Here is a 13,076-nt window from a genome sequence, read left to right on the forward strand (position 1 = left end):
TTCTGAAATGAATGTCTATATCATGACAATCCATCCAATGGTTGAGATATTTCAGTCTGGACCAAAGTGATGGACCAATCGACTGATATTGCCAACCCTAGAGCACGATGCTAGCGTGGCCAAAAGCACTGGTACCTGTGATAAAGAGGGTCAATACAACTCATGTTCAACCAACAGATTGCTATGAAATTTACTGTAGATAATCACGGTCTTAATAATTCTAGTTACTGATTAACCTTTCTACTAGAAATACACCAAAAATATCAAAATGTAATTGGGAGATTGGTCATGGTGCTTTTTTGGACTCTTAATGAGTTTTCTTCAGGACAAAACAAACTAATCTTAGTACTCAGACTATTGAAAAGTAACTCACCTCCCTGGTTTCTCTCGTTCAGCCACAAGAGACAGTGAAATCCCAGAAATCTTGAGCTGTGAAACAGTGTTAGTGGTATTCAATACCACACACACACACATTCTGTGTGCACGAGGACGGCTGACACCAGCAGATCTGACCGCTGAGAGGCCGGATTAGAGCGAGAGTGTTTCTGTTACAAAGCAGATCAAACACAGATTGAACACTGGAAACAGCCAGATACAGAGGTCTAACTCTGCTTGGATTTTAGGGAACATCACACGCTAAACAGACTTTGATCTCCATAGAGAGGTGGGTGGGATTATATCAGCCAAGGTATCAAGATGCAACAGTCCAGGGAAGCATCGCTCCAAATGTATTGTGATTGAATTAATTTCCCAGGGTATCTGCAGTGTAACTTTAAGGCTGGCCTACACTAAAACACTTTTCAAATCTTAACAGATGTTGAAAATGTGAGAGACCCCACACATAACAAAATGTTACGATAAATGTAACAGTTTTATTTATTTTATTTATAGTGATGTTAGTTTTTGCACTACTTTGTACTGAAAATTCGCGAAAAAATAAATAAAAATGGATGAGGTCATATTAAATCAACAAGGTGGTCCTCCATTTCTGAGGTCTATTTTACTACTTTATGCTTTGGGTTTTGCATTCGCTCTTACTTCAATAAGAGCGATGACTTTTAACAACGTTTTCATATATCTACTAAGAACAAAAATCACAGTTTTCGGAGAAAAATTCAACTGAAGACACCCGAGGCTTTTGTCCCCTTCTGTGTCAGTATGTGAACACAACAGTTTAACCACAACACCATCTCACAGTTAAACTGAGAATGTTGTAATTACTCTATCACATAATCAAGGATTGTATATTTAATTACAAACTTAGAATTAACTGAAAAACAATCTAAACAAAAGGTACCACATAAGACCAAAGCGTATCACATGTTTATCTATAGAAACCTTCTACGACCCTCAAGCATGAAAGCTTTTTCTAAACTATAATCTCAAAACTAAAATTCTGCAAACAAAAATAGACCTTTCTTCTTCGTTCTTGAAATATTAAATTCTGAACACAACAGCACAGGACACCATATACATACATAAATACACACATGACTACAACAGAAAGACGGCCAGAGAGACGGTCGATAGCATTAGCATCTTTATTTTTTGTCGTTGTTGCATAGGAAATGCACATCTTGCTTCCAGTAAATTGAGTCTGCGTGGACATGGAGTCACTAATGGGGCCGAGAGAGATGGGCCAACACTTCACCAGTTCAACAGAAACAACAGTCGGAAAGGGAGGAACAGAAAAAACAAAGAAGAATAGAACAACAAAGTGACGACAGAAGAACTGACAGTCAGAGAAGTCAGTGCAAACTCACAGCTTCAGAACACAGAGGATGGACAACAATGGCACCGGACACAACTAATGGAAACTAGTTAACATTGAACAAAAGTGTAACACCAGATCGTGGACCGGTGCAACGGCGGCGGTGGCAGAAAACACCGCCCTGTTCCATAAAGAGTTGTAGAGGCACAAGGTTTAAGTTCAGTTCTGGGTGAGGATGGAGGTGAGGAGGCGAGGGCGATGGTCAGGTGGTGATGAAGGAACCGAACCGGTTGTGATCAGGATGATGGATGTCGTCTGGTTTCTGTGGTGATTTGGGATACGTGAGGACGGAGTGATGACGTGAATGTGTGACTCAGACTGCAGCGGGAACGCGATCCGCCCGGCACCCCCTCGGGGTAGAGATAAAGATAAAGCTCTCCTTCCTCGAGATTGTCCTGGGTTAGCTACAGTTAGCATCGCCTCCAGAGGGCTGGACGAAAGGCAACGAGAAACGCTAATCGAGCTGATCGATTATCTGTATTGGTGATCGATTGAATGTTTGGAAACATCAACAGGTTGGAAAACGAGTGAATGTGGGCAGTTCTGGGCCGTCAGTAAAAAAAACGAATCCTTGGTTAGTTTTAGTTGATAATTTGAGCACAGTGACGGAAATGTCTACATCTGGATGCTAAGGGTTCTATTCTATTCCACTTATTGTAAAGGACCATGCCAATGTTTTTGCATGTTTTAGTTTGTCTACTACAGACATTTTAAAAAGCATGCTGTCGTGTTTTATACTTTTAATTCAGTCAAATAATTTTCAATCATTATGAAATGAAATCACTTCCACGTCTGTAGTCTTTTAGTTATTGGCTGACATACCGATATACCAGCAACAAGCTAATACTGGCCGATATATTGGCCTGCACAATTTTTCAGTTGGGCTTTAGTATAGAGAGCATTTAACATTTGAGGACTTTGAGGAAACACCACTAATGCCTAGTTCACACTACACGACTTTAGCCCCGTTTTTTCCGCTCCTCGATAGTTTTTGAAGCAACCGACGAAAGCCCCAGATCAGAGGCAAGTCGGCATTGGATCGCCGGTCAGTCATGTAGTGTGAAAACCACAACGACTTAAAGACTCAAAATTACAAGACAGCAAGTTGTGTAGTGTGAACGGTACAACGATCTGACGACTTTGAAAGTTGTGTAGTGTGAACTTGGCTTAAGTTGAAGGGGTGTGAAGAAACTTAGATGTTGTATCAGAACCAGTACAGACAACTTTTGATACAACACCCTGCCCTACAAGAAAGATTTGGAAATGTAAAACACTACAGCACTCTCTGGAAAATCTTTAGCAGTAATGTAAAGTCGACGGCTCGCTAAATCAGTGGCATTGCCTTTAAGAAAACAGTCTGGTCATCAACAAAGTTTGTCAACCCAAAGTTTTCCACCTAAAAGAGATGCACAAGTCGAAGAAACTGTTTAGTTTCAAAGAGCCGAGCCGCATCGACAGGCTGTGAGTCGAAAACAGAGAGGGAGCCACTGGAGGTGAGCTAGACAAGCCAATCGACCCCAGCTGGCCTGGGACTGGGAGAGTAAAGGGGGGGAGAGAGAGGAGGGGGAGTCTCCCAGGTGCTGGCTACCTCTTTCTCTTTCTAGACCTTTCTCATCCTGGAGGAGCAGCGGCTCGTTTGAAGTCCTGCCGAGGGAGACGCAGCGGAGGCTCAATGAGGAAGGAGGGGGATTCTGTCCTGGATAGTGCTGAGCGCTGCAGAAAAAGGCAGAGGCCATCGATTCGGTCTCCTGCAGGAAAACTGCCTGGGGAGAAGGAGGAGGAGGACTCACCCAGAGCCACGCAGAGATTTCTCAGCCTGCTGGTCAATGGACGCAAGGGGAGGGGAGGGTGGAGGCCAGAACCAGCCGGGTGTTTGCTGATGTTAAAAGTTAGCTGGAGATTGTCAGATTAAAACCCCGCGAGGCTGCGACAGTCCGCTGATCGCCCCGGGGCAGTCATCATGGTGGCACACCCATCAGATCAATGACAATAAACCGACACAGTAGAAAACCGTGGATGTGTTGGTTGGTGGTTTCATGTCGGGATGAAAGAGTCCCATGTGTGAGGATGAAGAGATGAAGGAGGTGGGCAGAAAAAGGTTTGAGGCATATAGGGAGAGGGAAGGAAAAGAAGAGAGAGGAACCAAAACAGTAACATAACCATCTGGTTTTAGTAATTTTTTTTTTTTCTCATTTGTCATCGTAACAGTTTACTAGGCGATTATGGAAGAGCATGCAGTTTATATCTTATGATTATTGTACATTAGCTATAATCAGAGGGGCCTGACAGACAGCAAAGGCTACTGGTGGTCAGAAATTTCAACAATTACAAACAATTATTGTATTCAGTATTCAGAAGAGCATTATAATACAGGTTTTCACAGGCACTACATTTGATCTTTTTCAATATATCATGTAATATGCTGGTTTGTTTTTATTTTTCATTTCTTTTTCAGATTTTTCGTTCGGTCCGTAGAAGCTGGGATCTGGAAACGGAAGGACTGATCATAAAAGAAGGCAGAGGCTGACATATTTCACAAAGTTAGATACCAGAGTCCACGTGGGCAGGCGCACGCACGTGGGCCGCGTGCACGCGTGGATGGTTGTTTATTAAGTCAGTGCATAGTTCTCATGCAGATTAGACTGCTATGCTTTGATACGCCGTCAGGAAGCATGATGATAGTAAATTCAAATTGTCACATTTTCCAGCTTACCTCCCCTTCACTGGCTTGATTTAACACTTAGCACCATGTAATGGTTTTGCAAAAGGATAAATAAATATCTTTGCAAAGGAGCAGTGACACTGTAATTCATTACAGTTGAGCACTGGAGAGCAGCTTCAGTGTTACCTGCCTCCTCGTCCAATGACTTTCCTTCATCTCTCTAAAGTGATGCCATTTATACTCATTTCCCCGGCCCGTCGCGCTGAAGGATGTCTTCCTTCTGCTCCGTTCTCGAGCCGAAGACAACAACAGCTTTCAGTTTAGGGCGAATAAAAGCTGCCGGAGGCGGATTTCAGGTGTCACTGAAGCTCTCCCTGTTCCTTGAACGATTGTTCTACGAGCTGTACGTTTAGCGTTGCTATAAGTGAATGTGAATACATACTCAGGTCTCTAAAGTGATTGAAAGTACTTGGGTGGATTAAAAATACCCTGGTCTAAAGCCTGAAGAATTCTGCCCCTCTTCACGTTCAAGCCGTTCAAATTCGATTACTTCCCGACCCATCCAAACCGCAGACTCGCACAGCGGTCCGGTCCTGATGGATTTGTTTCTGGGGTGGAGGTGAGGGGGGTTTATCTCTGCCCGGGAGAATTTGGACAAACGTGAAGACAACAAAGGCGTTAGCATAAAAAGCTCAGCCTTCATTCAACCCTGTTTCCTGATGGAGCGGCAGAATTCCTCAAAGGCAAAATCCAAAAATCAACTGTTGGTGGGGAGGGGGTGAAGCAGGAGGAGGGAGGGGGATATCCGGAGGGGGGGAATGCAAGTGCTTCTCTTCTGGAGTTTTTAAGTCAGCCTTTGACTCCAGCTCTCGCTCATACTGCTAGTTGGACAAGCTTTAGAGTTTCTAGAATCGGGGTGAACGGAGGAAGCTGCAGGATTCATCGGGCGGTTAGACGCTCTGAGGGGTTTGTCAGATTTGTTTGAGAGAGTTTCTGTCAGAAAACGTCCCTGCTGGTGTGAGTTAGCATTACGGTGCTTGTTGGTTCAGCTGGTTGTCGGGCCTTATGGGCTCGCCGCTCTCTCTCTGCCTCGGCTCTGATTCGTGTGCCTGCTGTTAGTTTTGTGGAGGAGGTGAGCATGGTGTAGTTAGCTTCACATTCAGCCCCTCCTCAGCCTCCACCGCCACCACACCACCACCACCCAGTGAGCTGGAACTCCTGACAGCCTTCCTTCCAGTGGGATTTGAGTTGCTCATTTTCTTCCACTATTTAAATTTGGAGTGTTTGCACATGCACTTGAAACTCTACTCATCTCCAAATTTCAGTCACGAAACCAAATCAAACAAAACAAGTACAATAAATCTTCAGCTTTAACCTCTTCGACTATAAATGTCCCCTTCCTTAAAAAATGCCTTTGCCTGTTTCTGCTTGTTCCAAATATTCAAATCCAAGATGCTTTTTATGGCTTCACCATTTCATCAAATGGCAACATTTTAGATTCCTTATGGATTATTTTATAAACACTCCCCAAAATGCAGTACAGGATTTGATATCTTTGGATTTGCCACTAGAATCGTGTGGGTTTGAAAAAAGTTTGGAGAAACAACATGAGTTTGTAAGGATGGAGACAGTTTATAAAAGTTTGTCTACACTGGACGTGTCTCAGTCATGTTCATTAGCCCTTGTTTAAAGGCTGGAACATATTTCTATGGGTAACATGTAGGGCTGGGTATTGCTACTTGATACCTTTAAGGTATTGACCGAAATAACCCGGCCAGTACCAAGTAGTATCGAAACTTCTTCAGTCAAACAATACCAGCAATTGATCCTCTTTGTGCCCAGATATAGAAAAAAATGACTATTTGTCAGAGCATGTGAGCAGAGTGGAGTGCCAGCAAGCGGGGAGCATGAGTGGAAGGATTTTGGATGGAGTGCAGAGCGGATTTCTTTTAAAGTTGGAGCGTTGCCTTATATCCCGCTCCAATTTTGCAATGATACCGCTCAAACCATGAGTTCGAAGCATGCCTGGGCGAGCCTGACCCAGAATGTATCTGTGTATTGCGCACACCAGCTTTTCTCAGACTTGAACCAAACATTTCCAATAAATCCAAAGCGTTGTAAAGTCCAAAAGTCAACAATTATTGAAAAAAGGTAAATGTAATAATTTCAAATTTCACAACATGGTTCTATCTAAGGAAATATTCTGCTTCAATCCATACTGTACGTTGGCGTTTAGCCTTTCAAAAACATTTTCACTGCGTTCAAAAGACTGTTTGCTGTCCCACGCGCCGCACACAACATGTAATAACGGGGCAGTCTAGCAGCAATCAAACAAAACTGACGAGTTATATTCATTAAAGAATGTTGATTTTATTAAGGATTTAGAATTTTGTTTGAGTTTTTTTTCGCATTCGGTAGCTTACAGCTCTAATTAAAATACAACGCAGCTTGTTTTTTTAGCGCGAGCCGAGAGCGATTTGAGTGGAGCATCTTTGAGCTGGGGAGTGGAGGGAACGAACAGCTTCACATAATGGATATTAAATGAAGTACTCTATTGGTATCGGTATCACTTTAAGGGTACTGGTATTGGTACTGGCATCGTCATTTTTTAGTAATGTGCACGAGGATAGGTCACAGACATTTGGTTCGCTGTTTCCCTTATGCTGATTTTTCTTTTCTATTTTCAACCTGCCTACACATAACACCCTTCTCTTTAATCAAAACAGCTTTCCTTACCGCCTCACATTTCTGGAGCTGCACATTCATAATTGTAAATGCAACTACATTGATTGTGTATTGGGTTGTGTGAAAAAAAGAGTTGATTAATCAATATGTCGTTCTACAGAACAATTTTGAGTGATTTTTTAAAGCAAAAAGTCACTGGTTCCAGCTTCACAAATGTGATTATTTTATGATTTTTTTTCTTTGATTGAAGATTGAACATCTTTGGATGTTTTAATATGTCAACATCTGGGAGTTCTTGATGGGCATTTTGTGCTATTTGCCGACGTTCTACAGACCAAATGATCGAATGATTAATCAAGAAAATAATCGGAAGATTAACCGATAATGAAAATGATTGTTGGTTGCAGCTCTAGTTGTGTGGAAGAACACATCCAGTGTAGACCTTGATGGACGCCTAGATGTTGCTACTCTGTGGCCAGTTTAGAGATTTAATTGGTCCTCCCGTATTCACAGGTGGAGGTAAAAGTCAATATGTCTTATTGTGATAAAACCTATAAAACGGATGTAGGAAATGAGCAGAAACTCTGATCACACTGGAAGTGTCCTTCATCCTGGTGACTTGCCATTCCTTGGCTGATAATCTGCTGCATGAATGTGATGCAGTGATGAGCAGCAGCGGATGTGTGGATGGACGGAGATCAGAGTGGACCTCCAGGCTCAGGGAGGGCTGGAGGAGGAGGAAGAAGAGGAGGAAAAGGAGGAGGAGGAGGAGATGATCTTATGGGCCAGTGAAGAAAGAAACAGATGGAAAAGAAAAAGAATCATGTTGCATAATCAAGCTGTTTATTTTCCTGCATGGAATGGTGAACACAAAAAAAGATGCCTAGATGCATTTATAGTAGGGGCATCCTTTGGCTGGCTATGTCATTGTCTCCTGCCTAAAACTAAATTTTTAAAATGCATAAAAAACGCTTGCTTTTCTTCTTACCAATTTTCCTCAGAATTACCTAGATGTAGCTTCATCAACACTGATGCAACAAATAACCTTCAAAACATACAGCATACTGTAACATCCATTTACAATGGTCTTATCACCACAGCGCCCTATACTTTTTAAGTACAGGAATATGCTATATCATCAACAGAGGAAATGTTCTTAAATACATACAAAAAGGAAAGCAAATAAAGAAAAATAAAGAAATAAGGAAACAGGAAAGTTTTCAACTTAATCCAGTTCCCAGAAAACAAACCAAACCAGTTCTAGTAATGTGGCCTCGATACAAACAATCAGAAAATTCACAACACTAGTTTTTCCTCATTTTATCAATGTTACAAAAGTCCTGCATTATAAAATAGGGCAGCTTTAAAATCAGTGTAATTAATAAACTATACAACATACAAACACGTCTCCCAGTCAGGCCGAGTGGCCCTGCTGCCCTGCCCTCCCGTCCGTTAAGAGCTAACTCTTCTCTGCGTCTCTTCGCTGCTGTACCAGAACTAAATTACACTCACAACACAAGAACAAAAAAACACACTGCCCAAACTATTGCTTTTATATTCTTTTTCATTTTTCTTTCTTTAAAAAGGGTGCAATTTTGTCGTTATCTTACACACAACACAGCCAAAAGTCGCTGATTAGATGCTAGGCTGTTTCACAAGGTTTTTGTGACACTTAAAAAAATGTCCGTGCAATTTTTTTTATTCCCTTCGCTCTTTTTAAGCCCTGGAAGCTGTATTTTTTTATGTAATACTTTTTCACTATTGTCATTTATTTCATATTTAGTGCAGATAATTAAGGAAGTAATGCCCAACTCATGGCTAAAGGGTAGGCAAGAACAGAGACAAAATAAACATGTCACACTAAGAGGAAACACAACCCACACAAGTGGAACTACTAAACCATCACAGCTGATGGCGTCACGTCGCTGTCCGTTAAATTTGATAGACGGACTGAACACAGAACAGGTAAACAATTTATTCACTAAAACCTCTGCCAAGCAGGGCGGGGCGTGGTTAAAATGTTGGACGTCATCAAAAATGTTTTCGATAAACTGTTTTCTGCACGATGGAGAAGAAGTTGACTTGTTTAAGGCTTGCTTGTGACCAAAGAAATAATAAAAAAAAACTTTAGGAAAGAGAGACCCAAATGTAATATTGGCGGCCGTCTGGTAGATTATCAAAACAGAAAGGAAAGAAGGAAGGAAGTAGAATTCCCCGAGCGATGGTGGCTCAGCTTGGCTGGAGCGTTGCTGCGGGGCTGGCTTCACAATTTTTAGGGACCGACCATGGAGCACGATGCCAGTCGCGTGCACGCTAACTTGGTTGAAAGTAAAGAGAAAGAAAAACCAAACCAAATAAACAATGTAAGATAAAATAAGTTTAAGTGAGTGCAAGCAGGTATTGCATATTTTATGTCCTCATTATTCATTTCTGGGAACAAAAAGTAGAAGAACCAACCAACCAAAAATTAAAAAAGGAAGACTTGAAAATTAAAGGGTTTGCTGTTTGGAGATTGAAGCAACAGAAGTAAAGAAAAAAAAAAAGTCACCCCATCAGACAAAGGACAGGATGACGGGATGGGTGGGGGTAAACATGGTTACCGAACTAATCTACCAGCTAGTGAGGAGCTATAGGCTAAGCTCCGTCTGGTCGACCAAGATACTGGCATCACAACATTTAGTGAAATGAGTACGATGTCTTCAACTGCCAACAACTGGAAAAGTGACAAAATATGTTTTCATATCAATCAATTTTTATGTCATCACTACACATTTATAATTTAAATGAAAGTTCAATAGTTTGCAAACAACAAACTTCGCATTTGCTAAATTGAACTGTGGTAACTGTGGAGGTACCAAGTAATAAACCAAACTATTAAGCTGCTAAACTCAACAGTAAGCTAACCTGACACAAAGTGTCTAGCCACTAAACTGTTAGCGAACTTGAATAAATCAGTTATCGCTGCTAAACTGAACCGTTATCTAACTGGAACCAAACTTTTTGAGCTGCTAAACCTAACTGTTAGGGACTAGGGAGTATTAGAAGTATATCTATTTTGAATCTTACTTCAGCTGAAACCAGTTTTAGCTGCTAGACCATTAGCTAACATTGTACAGTGTTTTTCAGCTAACTATTAGTAAACCTGAATGAAACATTTTTAGCTGCTACATCGGACCATTAGCTAACAGCTGAAAATGTCATGTTAACCTCATGTTGTTTTTACATGAGATTTTCATAGCAGACGAATATCATCTACATTACATAACCTCGTGCTCATTTCACAAAATGTCCACGTGTTGCTGTCTGTTAGCAGATACCCGGAGATGATTGACCTGATTGTAGCTGGTGTAGATTTGAACCTGTGAGGTCTCGGCTCAGCGCTGCAGGTAGGGGGCAACAGAAAGCAGTGCAGCGAAGGCCTGAGACCTCAAACTGAGAGATTACCAGCCAGTACGTCTGGTAATCACAGCGTTCCTCTTCAGCTTTAACGCTTTGACGTTAACTGCTTCAGTTACCTACAAAACCTCAGGTGTGGAGGGTGAATTAAGACATTAAAAGAAAAAAAGGAAGAAACAATAAAACGAGACTCTCCACATTGGATCTTGTGCAACCTCTCAGGACTGGACCATGGCTCAAGGCACATCGATGAGGAACAATTGTTTTCGTGCAATTTGATAACATACGGATGAAAAGTCTTGGAACTGAAAAGCAGAACTGATCTGTTGCTGAAGGACAAAGTAAGGAAGGAGGAAGGGAAGGAAGTAGAAATAAAAAGAATGGAGAGATGCCGAGAAGCGAAGAGAGCTGGTTGTTTGTGAAGGAGAGCGATAGAAAAGGCCTCGACGGGGCCAAACTAATAGACGGCTGCTGGCAAGTGCCTGATGTTGGGTTTACAATATAGTGTCTTTATCTCACTAACTACATCATCTATGGAAAAATTTGTCACTAACACTAGAACATGCAGATTTTTTTTTTTACTTTTTTGTAACTTTTTTTCACTTAAATTCACTTTTGTTCGACGCTGGATGGTCGTAAGAGTGTGTGTGTGCACGTGTGTGTATATATATTTATATATATAGTATAGGAAAGGAAAAACAAAACTGAAGTTCAATAAAATGGTAAGTTGCATGTGAAGCTCTTGGCTGTCTATTTGTGGACGAAAGCTTCCAGAGAGTTACCCTCTGCTCTGCCTCTTTATCGCTAAAACCACACCCCCTGATTACACACTCACGGCCCATTGGCCAACTGCAGGAATAAGTGCTTTTGATTGGACGGGACCTCTAGGAGACCCAGCCAATCATTGGGCAGCCCTTCACCGGGCAACACCCGTTAAAGATTATCTCGCAGAAACCGGAGAGAACATGATTACGTTTCAGCTTAAATTCACTCGTTTATATTTTCTCCTGATTTCGCCTCATGAGAAATTCAAATAGCTTTTTTTTTTAAAAAGTAAAACGATGTGCTCATTAAAATAAGTTAATCGCTTAGCGTTTTTTCTTTTAAACAAAATGAAAAGCAGACTTAAGCTGCAAGAAATGCTTTAAAAAAGTGATTGTTTAAAATGATATTTCTTTAAAGGGATTCTTGTTCTACCATGCTAACAGCTTTACAAGATGAACAAACAACAGATAAGAAACAATAAATGTGAATACAGCTCCCCTTATTTCTCACAAGGCTATGGTTTCTAGTTCAATGCTGTGTTGTTGTCTTTTGTACCCCAATATTTTAGAGTCCCAGAGGTGTGAGCGGACTAGGAAGAAAAATATAGTTTATATATACTTTTCAACAACTGTTTTCAACGAGCTATCTTACAAAGATATTTAACTATCCAACAGCTAGCCAACAAAATTGCACTTTCCTCATGATCAATATTCCACTGGTTAAGGTTTAGTCACTCATCTCTCTCCTGTCTGCCGGCTGCGTATCGGACACCAGAGCTTTCTGCCCACCCTTAGCATGCTGTAGCTTCACCCAGACTGGTGGATGGATAGAGGAGGAAGAGGAGGGGACCAGCTGAAATGACGGCTAAGAGAGAAATATCAATGAGCCATGAAGCCAAAAGCCTTCCAGATAAACAAGCTTGGAAACCACCAGCGTCTGGTCGCAACACTTCACATCAACAAACCCCCGCTTCCCCCACGATTACAACCCCACCTTCACCTGAACTCCCCCCACCCTTCCATGTGTAGTTCATGTTATTACTGTGAAACAGGCAGGGCGTCTGTTTGTGCCCGCACCACCTCCCCATCAGGTCAGCTCTTTCCATTAAGCACCGGTCCATGTCCTTGGAAAGAGCCTTGTCGACGTCCTCCCTCCCTGACATGCCACTAACCAGGGGCTGGGGTCAAGTGGGGGTGGAGTCCATCCCAGGAGGTGTGTGAGGGCTCAGGCAGGGGGGTGGGGGGTATTAGCTGGTGGTATCTGAGCCAGGTAACACCTCCCCTCTCCCCCAACCACGGCACAGCCCGTCCTGTCCCACCAACCAAACCAGCCCCAAGCCATCAGGATCCACCAGGATGGGGGGGTCGGATGGTGGGTGGAGGGCATTGTACCGTTGTAAGTCCACTGGATGCACACTCTGCGGAGGATGATGGTAGGGTTGGTGTGTACTTTCTCCAGAGGGGAAGCGCTGGGATTCAGCTTTACGGCGTTCCCGAAGGTTGAAGGCTCAGTCCCCCCCACAAATTTCTCACCCTGGTCTGGCTTGGGGGTGGGAGGGCAGGGTCTGGCACTATAAATGGACATTGACATATGAACCGTACGTCTACAGAGAAGTGTATGATGTACAGTCTACAGAGTGGGTGTTTAACACCGGGGATGGGGTGCGTTTGATCCGCTGTGGCCATGCTGATGCTGCTGAGTCTGTGTATGGCGCTGGTGGGGGCGGAGTCAGGCGCAGGGGGGGGAGGAGGAGGAGGAGGAGGCTTGTAGGGGCGGGGCAAGAAAGGACTCTCTGTC

At 42.6% G+C, this 13,076-nt stretch overlaps 1 protein-coding gene across 1 annotated transcript in view; it reads right to left on the reverse strand.

The window, feature by feature from the left end:
- Positions 1-1,527: 1,527 nt before the first annotated feature.
- Positions 1,528-13,076, reverse strand: part of nfia (nuclear factor I/A) — a 268,526-nt gene continuing 256,977 nt past the window's right edge. Inside the window, 1 exon segment of the mRNA XM_037770557.1 lies at positions 1,528-13,076. This exon segment is cut by the window's right edge and continues 104 nt beyond it. The gene's annotated coding sequence lies outside the window, so the exon portion shown is untranslated.

The sequence above is a fragment of the Sebastes umbrosus genome, chromosome 5 (genome assembly GCF_015220745.1).
Source record: "Sebastes umbrosus isolate fSebUmb1 chromosome 5, fSebUmb1.pri, whole genome shotgun sequence".
Classification (NCBI taxonomy): Eukaryota; Metazoa; Chordata; class Actinopteri; order Perciformes; family Sebastidae; genus Sebastes; species Sebastes umbrosus.